Raw genomic sequence first — 17,234 nt, 5'->3', positions numbered from 1 at the left:
TGCACCACGTGTATTGATTTACCTGCCTGAGTTTTCACCTACGTACAGCCTGCCTTGTCACACCTGTATTTGGGGCCGCTGTCTCACCTGTCTACTGTTCGGGCTTACTGCAGGCCTCGTGTCCCGAGAAGGGGGGGACCGCAGGGCACCCCGTGGATACGTGGACTGGTGGTGAAGCGTTACCTAGAGAGGTGTCTCTTGCATGCGCCCTGATACCCGGCCAGGCCCCGGGCGGCCCCGCGGACACTCGACCCGGGTGTGTCTGACCCTCGGACACTGGACTCGGGCGTTTGGCCCCTTGGACATTGGGATCCGGGCGGCCCGGCCCTGCGGACACTCGACCCGGGTGGTCTGGCCCCTCAGGCACTGGACTTGGACGGCCTGGACCCGCGCGCCGCGCCCCCGCCACCAGAACCCCGCGCCCCCAACATGGGCGCGCAGCTCGGGAAGGGGCGCCGCCGCGGGGGCGGGGCGGCGGTGAGTGTGGCCCGCCCTCGGGGTGGGGCCTCCGGGCGGGGCGGGGTGGGGCCCGGGAGGGTCCGCCATTGCGGGCGGGCGGCACAGCCCCGCCGCGGCCGTCGGTTTGTGCGTACCCGACCGCCCGGCCTGGCCCAGCCGGCCCGCCCGCGCGCCACACGCCTTTGGCGCAGGCATGTCGGGTCCCGGGCAGCAGGAGCCGCCGCAGGCGGGCGGGCCGGCGGGCCCCGAGGGCGCGGACGCGGCGCTCGGCGAGGCGGGGCTGAGTTTCAGGACCAGCCAGCTGAGCCTTGTGGAGATGACGGAGATCGAGTACATGCAGCTGCAGCACATCCTCTACTCGCACATGGAGGCGGCGGCGGCCGACGGCGAGCTCGAGACGCGCGTCAACTCTTGCTTCCTGGCGGCGGCGGCGTCGGGCGCAGCGGCGGGGGGCTTCGCTGCGGCCGTGGGCGCGGCGGCGGTGTCGCGCCGCCCGTGTACCCGGTGCTGTGCCGCCTGCGCTGGCCGATGGTGGCTTCGCGGGCGCCAACCAGTGCCTGGGCCACATCGACTTCCAGGAGCTGCGCATGATGCTGCTGAGCGAGGCGGGCGCGCCCCGCGCCGCCGAGAAGACGCCGGGCGCCGACGTGCCGGGCGCCGGCGCACCCCGGCCCAAGGCGCCCGACGGCGGCGTCAAGGAGAACGTGGAGGGCGCGACCGAGGTGCGGGCCAAGTGGGCGGTGCGCGTCCGCCTGGAGGACGGCTTCAACAGCATAGCAGCCGAGCCCCCGCCAGCCCCGCGCGGTGCGGATCCCCCCGAGCCTGGCATGGCGCTCAACAAGTGGGTGCATCCCCCAGGGAGCGGGCCCGGCTGGATCAGGGTGTAGACCAGGGTCCTGTGCAGAGAAGCAGCAGGCTGTGTGCGGGTATAGACCAGGGTCCTTGCAGAGAAGCACCATCGTGGGTCTGGGTGTAGACCAGGGTCCTCAGCAGAGGCCAGCGGCCTGTATCCGGGTGGAACCAGGGGCCTCTGCAGGGAGGCACTAGCCTGGGTCCGGGTGTAGACCAGGGTCCTGTGCAGAGAAGCACCAGCCTCGGTCTGGATGTAGACCCGGGTTTTCTGCAGAGGCCAGCGGCCTCACTGCAGCTTGCATCTTAACAGGGAGCAGACCTCAGTGGGTGTGGAGGCTGAGCTGAAAGTTTGTGTGCTCTGTGCAGGCACAGCAAGCAGATATTAAGTACAGAGCCTGCAGCATTACCTTTGCGGTGTGCACTCTGCGTCTGCATGTGGAAGAGAGATGAGTTGAGATAAGTGCACACGTGTTCCTGAGGAACAAAGGTTTTGTCCCCAAATCACCCACCTAAATGTCAGGAGAGACCTCTGCTTCCCCCTCTGTTGACTCAGCTTGAGGCTGACCTGATCTTGCACAGATGCATCCCCTGGGAGGACAGACGTCATGTTGTGAGGCTTTGAGTGTAAAATGCAGCTTCATCCTTCAGCCAGACTGCCAGCCCATAAGTGATCTCGCAGCAACAACTATCGGAGAGGAGTAGCCTGTCTGCTAGGGTGTCTCCTCAGCTTTCTGTCTGTCCCCACCCTGTAGTTTTCCCCGTTTTGCCCATAGTCGTCAGATTTTGGAGGATGGCCAGAAAAAACCAGAGATTGGTGTCAGAAGTGTAATGGGAAGGGAGGTGTAACTAAAAGATGACACACAGCCACACCTTCCAATGTGAGGAAGAAAGTTTGAACTTGTCCCCTACAACACTAGCTGATAATTGCTTTGTAGAGATTTCCATGATGGGGGGCATTCATGGTAACAGATTGGAGTTCCTATCCAGAAAATCAAATGTTAGCCATTAGAGTGTGATAGTGATTGTGGTGTTTCAGGAAACTTACCTGCCACATACTCTTCATGTGTTTCTGGGTTTCTTTTGTCTTGGCAGTTTGGTAACTCTTATTCGCCATCCATCCGGATTAATGAGTGTTCCACTTCATCAGCAACAAAACAAATGTAGAACATGAGTGAAAAACAAAACAGCTGCTGCAACTACTGCTCTTCAATTTACATACCCTCTGTTAACTGCAAATAGTTGCTCTACTAGTGGAAATTCTAATCTTTCACAAACACAGGTAGGGAAAATGATTTGCGAACCTTTGCTCTTTTGTGTTAAGTGGATAAATTGTATTTTAGTTAGGTCCCAAGGATGTTTTTGTCTTTCACTGAGCTCGATAACTTGTTAAAATCGAGAGTATTTATGTGGTTCGGGGATATTTAAAAATCCTTAGTGCACCTAAAGTTCTTCAAGTTCATGTGAATAACTTTGACGTTACTTCTATTAAAACGCATTTTATTTGTGCGTAGAGAGGAGATTGTCACCTGTTGATAACGTTCCTGTTGCTTCATTGTTTTCCAGAGTTCTAGTAAATCACGTTCTGTACTTGAAGCTGCCAAGCATCAGGATATTGGATTGCCGAGAGCATTTTCTTTCTGTTATCAGAAGTAAATTGAATCCACTAAACAGACTTTGGGTAGTAGAAACAAAGCTTTGCCTGAGCAGGTTCGGATTAAAGTAGGAGGTAAGCGATAAAACAGAAGCTGGCAGGTGCTTTCTCCTCCTGCCTGATGTCTCTGCCCCCCCTTTTTTTTTTGGCCACGGGTGGGGGAGGGGAGAGAGGTGGTTTATAAAGAAATGAAAGGATCTCGGAAGCCTGCTTGCATCTTAGGAATCCTTCTGTCCCTCTGCCCAGTCACCTCACTTGGAACGTCCTTGCGAATTTTGAACATCACGTTTATACTTGGCCTGGAAACGTTGAGTTTAGGGGCTGCTTTTTCTTAACAGTAACCTCCTTAAACAGAAACATGATAGACTTAGGTACATTTTCGTTACTGACAGCAAATTTAGGGTTTTTTTTTTTTTTCTCTCTTATTTCATACTTCATGAGTGAGGCAGGAGTCTGAAATCCGCTCAGAGCTTTAGGGGACCATCTGCAGATGGGCAAAGGATTGAGTTGGGAGCAAGAGGCCATAAGGTGATACAGAAAGTCTTAGAAAGAAAGAAATTTCTGAAGGCAAACTTTGCTTACCCCTGACGTTAACCCTCAATCCGTTTTTCCTGGAAAACATTCTTTTTCGAGTTATCCAACAATAACACAGCTCACACTCAGCTTTTCAAAAGCTGATAAAGACAGGGTAGGGATGGAGCTCTCCTTCTTTCTCCCACGCCAGTGATTATTTTTCCATTGTTCTTATGACATTGCTCGTGAAAGTATATGTTAGCATTTGTAAGGTATAAAGGTTAAAATTAAAATAGTCCCTGTACTGACTACTCAGCTGAAGAACCAAAATATTACCAATACTTGTGAATTCCTCTCTATGTCTTTTGAAAAGTTATCACCATTCTGAAATGTGTGTTAAGTGATTCTTTCATCGTAGAGGGTTTGGCTTTGTACGGTACCTCGGGAATGCACATCACCACAGGTACTTCTTAGACGCCTGCTGTACTGTGATAGAAATTTGACATATTTCTGTAGCACAGGTCAAAGCTATGACGTGATGACTCCTTTTGTGGGGGGAATCTCACTTGTCAGGTGAGGGCGTGTTTAATCCTAAACCACTTAGGTTCTGTCCTCTTCTGAGCATTGCAGTTAGAATATCAGTTGTCATCTTAGAATAATTGCATATCAAGAAAATCTTTTGGAGAAACTATTTCTAGGTTTGTTTTTTTTTTCCCCTTCTGAATATCAGAAAAATGAAACAACTTCTTGGTTTTTTTATTCCTAGATGACAGTTAAAATGGCTCTTGATTTAAAAGGGGGACTTTTGATTGTATTGCTGTATAAGCTGTATTGATTACATAATACCTGGGGTGTTTTTTTTTTGCGGTACGTGGGCCTCTCACTGTTGTGGCCTCTCCCGTTGCGGAACACAGGCTCCGGACGCGCAGGCTCAGTGGCCATGGCTCACGGGCCCAGCCGCTCCGCGGCACGTGGGATCTTCCCGGACCGCGGCATGAACCCGTGTCCCCTGCATCAACAGGCGGACTCTCAGCCACTGCGCCACCAGGAAAGCCCTCTGGGGTGTTTTAATTTAGTTTATGTTCCGTTGTATAGTTTGAAACCTAGAGCCTTGTGCCGGATGTTTCTATGGAATTTTGGAGTGCTTCTTGTTTGGTTCTGTGTGCTCCTTACCCATTCATGTTTATATCTTGGATCGAAAATACCAAAAAATATATTCAGCATTCACGAGGGTAAGTTTAGAAGAATCAAAAAATTAAAATACCGCTTTTTCCTTCTTTTGCAAAGAAGAAGCGCTATGTAAACAAGCAATAAATAAGAGGAGTCGGAGTAGGATACGTCAGTTGGACACAAACATAGAACGAAGAACCCTTGGAGAGCTCCAGAATGTGGGTGAAGGCTCCACAGCAGCGCAGGGTGCTTGGCCGTCGGTGGAGTCGCCCCAGGCCGCCCTCGGGGAGCAGAGGCAGAGCGGGCCCCCACGGGGCAGGTCCCAGCGGAGGGAGAGGCACAGCCGCATGGAAAGAGATAGAAGGTAATGCGTGCTGCCGGTGGTATACAGTTGTCCTAGACGCCAAGCTGATGAGAGTCAGTGCTGGTAACAGGCACCTTTTTGTAGAAAACAATGGTGTAGGCACTTCTGTGTTCAAGGGAGGGAAAGCTGGCAAGAGTCAATGGTCACCTTGCTTTGCTAGGTGGATGGGGGTAGCCAAGACCACCCCCAGGTTTGAAGATTCATTAGGAGGACTCATGGCTTTGATTTATTTTGGGCAAAGAACCCAGCAAAGTCAGCAGAGGCGCATGGGGAGAGGTCTAGGGGCCCCAGGCGCCAGCTCCCCAGAACACCTCTCAGTGGAGCCACTCAGGATGCCTGTCACCCCCCAGCACTGGTGACATGTTCCCGGACAGCAAAGCTCCTTAGAGACTCGGGGCCATGGATCCTACTGGGGGCTGGTTGTGGGGGGTATTCCCTAGGTGGCACGCGGCCAAATCCCAGACGCCCAGAAGGAAAGCTGGTGTTTAGCATAAGCCAGTGACCAATGGTGGTGGGAACCCCCCCGAAATCTAAGTTCCCAGGTGCTGGCCGGGGCCGCCTTCCTGGGAGGGAGTCCGCCTGCACACGGGGTTACTTAGTTTTGCTTGGTTCTTTTAAGGATATTGAAGAAGGAGGAAGTTACAGCTTATGTAAGTTGTTTTATCTGTGGATTTTATTTTTGCTGTTCTGTGTAGAAGCAAAAGGTGGTTACTTTTTCTGTTAGAGCTGGGTACGGGATGATTCCCTAACATAGAGTTAATTAACTTAGTCATTTATTGAGTACTTTGTACCAGTTTCTGTTTTAGGCTCAGGAAATAGAGCATTGAGCAAGAGAAATGTTCATCTCTGAACCTACAGTGTGGAGCGGTGGAAATTTATTTCTTTAAAGGGATATATTAAAGCTAGGCATCTAGATCCCTTTCCTAAGGGTGTGTCCGCACATACACGCCAAGTGATGGGCATCACTGAACTCACCGTGAATCATAATGGGCGTGGTTTTTATTTATTTAATAAACATTTGCTGAGCACCTACCGTCTGAAAAAAAGCCTCATATGTACTACGTGTTGACGGTAAAAGCTTAAATTCTTGCTCTGCCATTCCCTAGTTTAACAACTTCCTACACATTCTTTACCTCTCCACCTGAGTCTCTCGTCTATACAATAGGTATATTACCTACTGCGTAGATGGGACACAGGAAGTAAAGAAGCTGAAATGTAGTGTCTGGCCCAGTGCCTGCAGTTACAGAGCATCTAGTGAATTCCTGCTGTTGTTACCTTAGAAAGTTGCTCTAAAGCTCTGAGCGTACAGGTGGGGAAATAGAAACAAGGGCCGTATTATCTGAACGTAATACGTAAAAGTTAAAGATGGTCTAAGACTCCAGTTGTGATGTAAATCATCCCTAAAAAGAGCAGGTTTGGGGATATTAACCGGCTGGTAGTCTGTGGTCCTTTATGAACCGGGACCCCTGGAGGATGAAAGCTGTGAATCCTAGCTTCTGTGACTTTCTTGGCACCTGGAGGGCAGGTGAGTGAAAGAATGTCCTGCCCAGAAGAAACACACACACAATTTTGCCTCCAGTTTCAGAGGGTTTGGGTCCATCCTTGGTCTAGAGACTTGGACCTGGTCCTTGCTCCTGGCCCAGGAGAAGTAAACAGGAAACTTTCCAGGGAGCGCAGCTGGGCTTAGTGGGCCACTGAAGGGGGGCTGGCCGCTGTAGATGAGGCCTTAGTGAAGAGCGTCCGGGTTTGGCTGCTGGTCCCGGCTGTCGCGTAGTCGCTGCCGTTGACGGCAGCACGGGCCTGGTTAGAGAACCGAGCTGAGGCTGGCACTGTAAACGTGGAACCTTTTGCAAAAGAGCCTTCCGTATCGAGATCCTGGGGCAGCGGCCGGCCGAGCGCCCCAGGTCGCCTGGAGTGAGGCCCCTGGGGCTGAGTGCTAAGAGTTTGTCTTCTCCGTTTCCCTTTTCTGTGCCTATGGGCATTTCCATCTTGTGTATTTCGTAATTTGGTCAAGTTCCTTATTTTCCTTGTATATTTAGTTGCCTTTGAAAGCGATCCCTGTGTGCAGTTTGTGCTGATTGGATCATTTCTGGTTATTTATAGTGTGGTTACTCTTTAACATTATTTTTTAGCGATAGACTTGGTTTATTGTAAAAAAATAAAGCTTTTCTATTTAAAACAATGATTTACTGGTTGGCTGTGTGTACGTAATAGTGGTAAACTATTATTTCTATGATTCATTCAAATATGATGAAGGTGTTTACAGCAATAAAAAAACGTAACTGTCACTATCTCTACTCAAAGATTAAATAGGTTAAAAACTTCCGGACATTAATTTTTATGTGTCTTAGGCTTCCTGAATCTTTGTGAAATTTAGTTACATTGAAGTTGTAGATTGTTTCTGGGTCGGATTACAAGACCCATCAGGAAACAGGCTGAAGTGACGTCAGTAGCAACTTGGGGGGGAATTAGAATGTAGGTAGCTTAAACCCTTGTGTCCTTCCTGTTTCCTTAGTGACTTTCCCCCTCTTCCTTGCATGAACATTTTGAAAGATGTGATACCCAAAAGTCTTCCGTGATTTTCCTAAATTATTTCAGTACACATGTTATGCCACAGGTCTGTTCCGACTCTAACCAGGCTTGTGTCCCAGACACTGGGGGCACCTTGAATAAGACAGAGACCCCGTGGGCTGGAGGGAAGCGGCTGAGAGGTCGAGGGTGAATGGACCACCTCCATCCCGGTGTGGGGTCTGGTTGACATGCTGCAAAGATGGCTCTCCCTGCTGTGCAGCAGGGAGACTGGACTCCAGGAGGAGAGGTTGGGGGTGGGCAGGAGTGGAGACACAGACCCTGGTCAGAGGCCGCAGCCGCTCTGCTGTGACTGGCCAGGGCCCGCGGTGCTGGATGTAGGGCTGCTGGGCAGAGGAAGTGGGGATCACGGTGGGGCGTCTGGCTGGAGCAGGTGGGCGGGTGGCGCCGTTTCCTGAGATGGGAAGACGTGTGGACGAGCAGGATGGGGTGGGGCGGAATCCACGTTCTGTGTCCGACGGGCTAGGTTTTCAGTGCCCGGGAGGCGTCAGGTGGAGAAGTTGAGAATGAGTAAACGAGTCTGCAAGCAGGTGGTTCGCTTTGTTTTATTTTTCTAATGAGCACAGAGTTCACTGAACACCTGCCCTCCCCTCACCTAGTGTGAGCCGTCAACATTTCCCATGTTTAACACACACGTGCACGCGCACAGCACAATTTCAAAGACAATGACAGATGTCATGACCCGTCACCTCTAAATATTTACGCCTGCGTCGCCCACGTAACGCCAGTGCCGTTTTCACGCCTCACAAGGTCGATAGTCATTGTCTTATACCATCTACTACCCAGTCCGTATTCCCATGTCCCCCGGATGTTCTAAAGGTGACTTTTATGGCTGCGTGTTTTTCCAGACCAGCACCCAGCCATGCTCCTGTGTTGCATTCAGTGACGTTTTTCTGTCTCTAAGCTATAGCAGTCCTTCCTACCGCACAGTTTCTATTACGGCACTGAGATTTTGAAGAGATCGGGCCAGACAGGTGCCTGTAGAACCCTGGATTTAGATGATTCGTTGTATTTATTTATGGTAATTAAAAATTTTTATATAATTTTAAACTTGCAGGAAAATTGCAAGATGAGTGCTAAGAGCTCCTTGTGTGCCCACCCAGCTTTACCCAGAACCCCCAGTTGTTCACATTTTGCCCCATTTGTTCTGTCTCTCGCAGTCTCAACCATTTGATGGTAAACTGTGGGCACCATGCCCCTTGATACCCAAACACTTCGGTCTGTGATTTTAAAGAATATTACATTATCTTACATAACCAGAATACAATGGCCCAAATCAGGACACTTAACATTGCTGTAATACTCTTATCTAATTCAAATTTTGCCTCTTGTCCCAATAACATCCTCTACACCATTTTCCCCCGTCCAGCCCCAATCCAGGATCACTGGTGACACAGTTGTTGTGAGGTGACATTTTGGGGTCATGACCTTGAACCCTAGCCAGGCTCTGGGGCTGTGGGGCAGTCTCTCACTCTGTGCTCCCCTCTCCTGTGTCGTGTCACCATCACAGTCTTTGGGCAGGACGGTGGCGCTGCCCCCCTGCTTTGTCTTCCCTCCTCCACCTGAAGACGGGCTGGGGGCCGCCCCGCACCCACTTGTCCTTGCGCACCATCCCCAGTTATCAGGTGCAGCTGTACTATTACTTCTCCCTTTCCTGTGCAGTAGGAATTCTGTCCTTTTTATTTTAAATTTATTTTATTGAAGTATAGTTGATTCACAATGTTGTGTTAATTTCTGCTGTAGAGCCAAGTGACTCAGGTGTATATATATGTATATACACATATATATACACACACGTATATATATATATACATACATACATTGTTTTTCATATTCTTTTCCATTATGGTTTATCACAGGATACTGAATATAGTTCCCTGTGCTATACAGGGAACTGTAACCCTATATAGGGTTACGACCTTGTTTATCCATCCTATATGTAATAGTTTGCATCTGCTAACCCCAAGCTCTCGCTCCATCGATCCCCCCCACCCCCTTGACAACCACCAGTCTGTTCTCTACGTCTGTGAGTCTGTTTCCGTTTTGCAGATAAGACTGTTGTTTGTAAGAACAGCATTTCATCTATTTCTCCCATTTATTTATCACATTGTGATCAGTGAAGATGGTAGTTTTTAAAAGCTTGTTGAGACTTCCATTGTGACCTCTTATGTGGTCAATTTTTTTAAATTCTGTGTTTATTTGGAAAGGATGTGTGTTTGGCGAATTCTGTATGTTTATTAGGTTGAGGTTACGAACTGTGGTTCAGGCCTTTCCTGTTCTCTCTTGTCTGTCAGACCTGTGGTTCTGAGAGCCCCCGTGGCATCTCCCGCCGTGACTGGCCTTGTCCCATGTCTGTGGGGCTCTCAGCGTGGCTGAGTGTCGGGGGCACATCCTCCCACCGGGGCCCCGAGGTTTGTCACCCCGCTTGGTTTCATTAACCCTTTTCCTTTAAGTCTCTCGTCTCTCTGTACAGATGACACCAGTTTTCTTCCTCTTCCTGACTTCCTGGTATAATTTCTTGACATGTAATTGGAACAGTCTTTCTTTTTTCCTACTAAAAATAGTTTTTATTATTGACCTTCTCCTATTTACAAATTTAATGTGAATATCCAACTTTGACCAGAGGTCATCTCAGGATGTCTGATGAGTTGTAAAAATCCCTTCAAACTCAGCTATTTCGCTTACGTTTCGTTGAAATAGACGCTACTTGAGAGAGCAGAGTAACAATTACTAGCTTCCCTTTGCGGCAGTCAAGGGCGGGAGGTGTCCACTTGTCTCCCTCTTTCACGGTCACCCCAAGTTCCCATGAACTGAGTCCCAGGGACCTCGTGAGAGTCTAGATTGAGCTACACCTTAACCCCACTGCTGGCAGAAGTATTCAAAATAAAGACGGGTGCCCAGGGCTATCCACCTCATTTTATGACGATTGTTTAGAAAATCTCTTGAAGTACTTTCTGACATCTGAGAGATGATTCTTGTCTTCCTTCGGACTTCTATTTAGGTATTCTCAAAGGTAAATTCTACCTTCTGAAATATAGGCAAATATTTTATAGTTGGGCTTTGGGTGTCAGAATATAGAAACCAATATATCAAACCATGGTTCATCTTACATTGCATTAAGACCCGTTGAAAATCTTTTAAATTTTGGGAAGGAAATTAGAATGTATTTATGTGCAGATATAGCTTCTGAGCATAGACAGTTGTTGCAAATGGCAGATGGCCTTGGTTGGGATGCCACTTAGCGTGTGGACAGGTGGAGTGCTCCAGCCGTTCCAGATGACTCAGAAGTCAGCGCAGTGGCAGCAGAGAGAGCGCTTATACTTCCCTTCCTGGACACAAATTAAATATCAACCTATTGTAGTCCAGCAGCAAAGAGACAGCACAATTCAAAAATGGGCAAAGGACTTGAATAGACATTTCTCCACAGAAGATAAGCAAATGGCCAATAAGCACATGAAAAGATGCTCAACATCACTAATGATCAGGGAATTGCAAATCAAAAGCACTTTAATGCATGTGAGATAGCAGTTCACACCCATTGGCTGTGGCTCTTATAAAAGAAAATAACAAGTGTTGGTGAGGATGTGGAGAAATTGCAGCCCTCGGGATTGCTGGTGGGAATGTAAAATGGTGCAGCTGGTGGTTCCTCAAAAAGTGAAACACAGAGTTACCATATGATCCAAAAGAATAGGAATTACCCAGAAGAATAGAAAGCAGGGACTGAAACAGATATTTGTATACCAGTGTTCGTAGCTGCTTTATTCACAGTCACCAAAAGGTGGAAACAATCCAATCAACAGTCGAATGGATAAGCAGAATGTCTGTACAGCCAATGGATTACTATTCAGCCATGAAAAGGAATGAAGTTCTGACACATGCCTCACAATATGGATGGACCTCCAAAACAGGATGCTGACCGGGAAAAGGCAGACACAAAAAGACAAATACTGTATGATTCCACTTACGTGAAGTACCTAGAGTCATCAGATTCATAATGTCAAAAAGTAGAATGACGGGTTCCAGAGACTGGTGGAGGCGGATGGATGGAGGGTACATGTTTCACAGGGACAGAGTTTCCGTTTGGGGAGATGAGAAAGTGCTGCAAATAGATAACGGTGATGTTTATACAACATCACTTTCTTAAGCCACTGAATTATACACTTCCAAATGGTAAAAAATGGCAAATTTTATGTTATATATATTTTACCACAATAAAAACATATAAACTTAGACTTAATTGTGTAGGAATGCTATGCTTAAAAAAACCCAAAAACTTACAGAAATGTATACATGCACAAAAACGGAGAGACTAGAATAATGAACTCCCGTGTGCAATAACTCAGCTTCAGGCATAACTTTGTTTCACCTATACATCGCCATCCTCCCACCGTCACTGAGTTATTTTAAAGCATTTCCAGATGTCATATCATTTTCTTTCACAAACGTATCTCTAAAAAGAAAAGGGCTGTTTAAAAGCACAGTCACGTCATCATCATCTTCCTTAATCTCCATCCGTGTCCAGATTTCTCTGATTGGCTCACAAGTGTCTTTTTACTGTTGACTTACTTAAGTCAGTATCCAAACTCTGCATTTGGTTCACGGCTCTTCAATACCTTTTAATCTGTTACGGCTCCCCTTGCCTATTTTCCTTGCTGTTTGTTTATTGATGAGGCTGAATGGTACTGAACCAGATGTGGGTCCACTTGCCTGCACACAGTAAAGCCAATTTGCTGCCACCAGTTGCGGTGAAAAAAAGTTCAGCGTCTCTTGCAGGTGCCAAAGAAGCAGTGTGGGCAGCTATTGCTCACAAGACCTGAAGTTCTTGTTTGGCACCCGCAATAAAAGCTGCACTTTCTTTCACTGCAAGCCAGTGTCAGTAGATTGGCCTTACTGTGCGTGGGTGAGTGGACCCAAATTTGGGTGAGTGGACCCATCATCTCGGCCCCCCGCGTGCCTGCATGCCTTGCTTACAGCCGCCCTTTGAGCCAAATTCCCAAAGGAAGACAGGCACAAACTCACCTCCCACCCAACACGACGCCCTCCTCGCCACTGTCCCCGCCCCCAGGAGAGGGGACCGGAACTCCCGTCACTTCTGGGCGGGCTTCCTGGACCTGCAGACCATGGGAATAAGGCCGGCCATTCCCGTCGCATCCAACGCGACCAGGGACGAGCAAGGAGGAGAAAACAAAAGCGTGCGGTGGATAGACGCGCAGACACGTTTCCATCAGAAGCAGGATGAGGCGCGGCTGTCAGAGCCGTCACTCCTGGTGGCAGCCGCGGCGCTGGTACCGACAACGACCCTCCTCCATGAACCCGTCCACGCTCCCTGGGCCCCCGAGCAGCTGCTGGGAGTTCGTGGCCTGGTGGGTGACCCAAACCTTTGCTTCTGCCGGGTCTGAGCCTCATCCGTCAGGCCCGAGGGCATCGCTGTGGCTGTCCACCGGCCTGGAGGATGAAGAGGACCTGGGTTCTCTGGCTCCTCACCCTGCTGAGTTGGGCCCTGCCACCCCAGCTTTGGGCCTGAAGAGTCCCAAGTGGCCAGGCCACAGCCTCCACCCACGGCCCCAGGAAGCCTCACTGCGTCCCCGCGAGGAAGCTCTCTTCCCCTCGGGACTGAGCCCTCTAGAACCGAGAGTCACAGGACAGGAAGCACAGATTCTGCGGAGCATCAGGAGAGGTAATAGGGAGCGGGGCCACCCCATTCGCACCCCTTGATTCCCGATCCAGCAATCCTGGAGCAAGAGCACCACTGGTTGCGGAGCCCAGACCGTGTCCTGGGAGACATCGCCCCCGCCCTGCCCCGCACGGGGTTGCCACCTAGCCGGCACAGTAACTGAGTCTTCAAAAGGCCGTCAAGCACACTTCGTAGACTGCCCAAAGCATGCAACGCTGACAACACCAGATGGGGCTGGGGATGTGGAATGACAGGAGCTCTCGTTCACGCCAGTGGGAATTCAGAATGGTGCAGCCTCTTTGGAAGATGGTTTGATTATTTCTTACAAAACTAAGCATCCGCTTATCATACGCTCCAGGAGCACACTCCCTGGTACCTACCCAAAGGAGCTAAAACCCATGTCCACACAAAAGCCTGCACACGGATGTTTACAGCAGCTGTATTCATAGTTGCCAAAACTTGGAAGCAACCAAGATGTCCTTCAGCAGGTGACGGATAAATAAACGGTGTCCCACACAGACAATGGCATATGATTCAGCACTAAGTGAAATCAGCTATCAAACCACGATAAGACACAGAGGAACCTGAAATGCATTTAACTAAGTGAAAGAAGCCAATCAGAAAAGGCCTCATGATGCCACCTCTATGACACTCTGGAAAAGGCAGAACTATGGAGACAGTAAGAGGATCGGTAGCTGCCAGGGGGCAAAGGGGCAGAGGGATGGGTAGGCAGAGCACAGGGGATATTTAGGGCAGTGAAAGCACCCCGTATGCTATTCAACATGCATGTCCTATACGTATTCTGTTACACTCACACCTCGGTGTGCACTTGAGTGATGGTAGGTGCTACTGTACTTTAATTGCAGGGTCTGCATGTCCACCGCTATTGTATAGGAACATGACTGGTATTAGGATGTTGTTATGTTCTCCGACCTCGCTGAACTCACTGGCTTTTCTGTAGGTTCTGTAGGAGTTTCTCCCTAGGTCATCGTGCTGCCTAGGGAGAAAGTTGACAGTTCCACTTCTGGTCTTCCCACCTGCATGCTCTTCTTTCTCTTGCCCTGTCACGCCGAGTAGACCCTCCAGCACAATGCTGAATAGAAGTGGCGACAGTGGGTATCTTTCCTTTTTCCTCATCGAGAGGGAAAACATTCCGTCTTTTGCCATTTAAGTATGATGTGAAGTGTGGTAATTTCATGTACTCCTTTATCAGGTTGAGGAACTTGCCCTCCATGCTTGGTTTGCCGAATTTTTATTGGGAATGGATGTTAGATTTGCCAGCCACTTTTTTTTTTTTTGCATTTTTGAGGTAATCATATGGTTTTCCACTTTGCTCTATGAATATAGTAATTTACATTGGTTGATTTTCAAATGTAAACAAAACTTGCATCCCTGGAATAAACACCACTTGGTTACGATGAGTTATTCCTTTTAAGAAATCTTGTTGGATTCAATTTGCTAAGCTTTTGTTAAGAATGTGTGCCTATCTGTTCATGTCCAATATTGCCTGTAGTTTTGATTTCTTGTAATGTCTCTATTCTCTATCTGGTTTTGCTATCCAGCCCTGCTGGTTCCACCGAATCCATATATTTGTACAGCGGTGTCATGTCCGACGCTTGCCCGCATTCCTTGAGGCTCACGTGGATGCTGTGCTTGGGTCTCTGGCCGTTAGTCCGGAGCCACTAAACTGCCTTTGCCACCCACTGGGGGTCTCCCCCTGCACGATGGCCTGTCCACAGAGCAGCTCCTCCTGTTCTCGAAAGCCAGCCCTTCGCATCGGTCCATGATGCTGTTTACTTATTCATTTATTGATTTTTTTGCATGTTTAGTTCTTAGCTCAGGGGAGCCCAGGTGGGGCCTTTCTCCCACCCTGACCTGCTCCGCCGGGCTCTGCCTGACCCTACAGCCAGGGTCCTCAGCTAAGGAGGGCTACCCCTGGAGGGCTACACCAGAACCACTTGGAGCCACGTTTAGAGTTTGAAAAAAACATGTTTTATATTTTCTTCACATTTTATTTATGAAATAAGTCCCACTAAAGCCAGATCATTCTCACGTTTCATGTCTAAATAAAAGAGGGCTCAAAAACTGTTATCTGCAAGGAATCCGCCCAAATCAAGAAACACAGAAAACAATGTAGGTGCCAAAGGTCTTTATTTCCAATAAGCAAAAAACCAAGTCGCATATAATCTTGATTTTATTTTCTTTTTTAAACATTGTAAATTTCACCATACTGCGTGATTTTGCTGCTCAAAGTGGGGTCAACTGATCAGCTGCACACACGTCAGCTGGGGCCTCCTTAGAAAGGTGGCATTCCGGGTCCCACCTAGGCCTGCTGAATTAGAATCTGCTTTTAAACAAGATCCCCAGGGCGAGCCTGTGCACATTACGGTCTGTGTTGATGTCACGCTGAGAATCTTCTCAAAGATTTTATCGATATCATCCTATACATATAGGAGTTGTATAATTTTCTTTTTAAATGTAGGTATTTCGATGATCTGAAACTAATTTTTATGTTAGGTGTGAGAAAAAGTGCTCTTTTTTTCCCCCCCACACCTGATACCTTTTCTTGAGTAAGTGGTCCATCATTATCCTACTGGGGACATATTAAGTCGACAAAAAGAAAAGCAAATGTATATATATTTTGTCTTTTTCCTTTTTTTTTTTTGAAAGTTTTTTGGTTGTGCCACGTGGCATGTGAGATCTTCGTTCCCCTACCAGGGATTGAACCTGCTCCCCCTGCAGTGGAAGCACGGAGTCTTCACCACTGGTCCTCCAGGGAAGTGCAGGATGATCTTACATTGTTCAAAGAAAAGAGACTGCAGAAGAAATGAATAGCACTCCATAGATGTCTGAGCTCTGACAGAATGAGCGATTCAGAGCCTGATGGAAGAAAACTGTGCCTAAATCACAGGCCTTTCTTTAAAGCACGTGGTTCCCATACAGAAAACAGCCACTGGTTGAGATGGGGGTAAGGGTGAGAGGTGGGTACAGTCATCATTTTGAGCCTGCAAAACTAATTCTTCTAAAGACCACGTATTCTATGATACCATTTATAGGACGTACCCAGGGTTGGCAAACCCATAGGGACAAAAAGAAGGTTAGTGTTTAGGGAGTGCTAATGGGTATGGGATTCTTTGGGGTGATGAAAATGTTCGAAAACTGGTTGTGGTGATGGCATGTGAACCCACTACCACTGAAGAGCGCACTTTAAAAGGATGAACCCACATGGCACGTGCATTCCAGCTCATCAGTGGCCAGTGTTTGTCCAGTGCATTGATTACACGAGCCCTGCCGGTTGTAGGAGGAACCGTGCACCACGTGTATTGATTTACCTGCCTGAGTTTTCACCTACGTACAGCCTGCCTTGTCACACCTGTATTTGGGGCCGCTGTCTCACCTGTCTACTGTTCGGGCTTACTGCAGGCCTCGTGTCCCGAGAAGGGGGGGACCGCAGGGCACCCCGTGGATACGTGGACTGGTGGTGAAGCGTTACCTAGAGAGGTGTCTCTTGCATGCGCCCTGATACCCGGCCAGGCCCCGGGCGGCCCCGCGGACACTCGACCCAGGTGTGTCTGACCCTCGGACACTGGACTCGGGCGTTTGGCCCCTTGGACATTGGGATCCGGGCGGCCCGGCCCTGCGGACACTCGACCCGGGTGGTCTGGCCCCTCAGGCACTGGACTTGGACGGCCTGGACCCGCGCGCCACGCCCCCGCCACCAGAACCCCGCGCCCCCAACATGGGCGCGCAGGTCGGGAAGGGGCGCCGCCGCGGGGGCGGGGCGGCGGTGAGTGTGGCCCGCCCTCGGGGTGGGGCCTCCGGGCGGGGCGGGGTGGGGCCCGGGAGGGTCCGCCATTGCGGGCGGGCGGCACAGCCCCGCCGCGGCCGTCGGTTTGTGCGTACCCGACCGCCCGGCCTGGCCCAGCCGGCCCGCCCGCGCGCCACACGCCTTTGGCGCAGGC

General features: G+C 49.5%; 1 pseudogene across 1 annotated transcript; it reads left to right on the top strand.

Moving 5' to 3' along the window:
* The first annotated feature begins 652 nt into the window (after positions 1-652).
* LOC307053244 (transcription factor-like 5 protein) lies at positions 653-5,013 on the top strand (annotated as a pseudogene). Its single transcript has 4 exons — positions 653-1,300; positions 2,404-2,590; positions 2,875-3,037; positions 4,763-5,013. The product of its transcript is annotated as a transcription factor-like 5 protein (transcript).
* The last annotated feature ends 12,221 nt before the right edge of the window (positions 5,014-17,234 follow it).

This window comes from Hyperoodon ampullatus (assembly GCF_949752795.1).
Source record: "Hyperoodon ampullatus genome assembly, chromosome: 5".
Classification (NCBI taxonomy): Eukaryota; Metazoa; Chordata; class Mammalia; order Artiodactyla; family Ziphiidae; genus Hyperoodon; species Hyperoodon ampullatus.
This window is presented reverse-complemented; position numbering and strand designations above follow the sequence as displayed.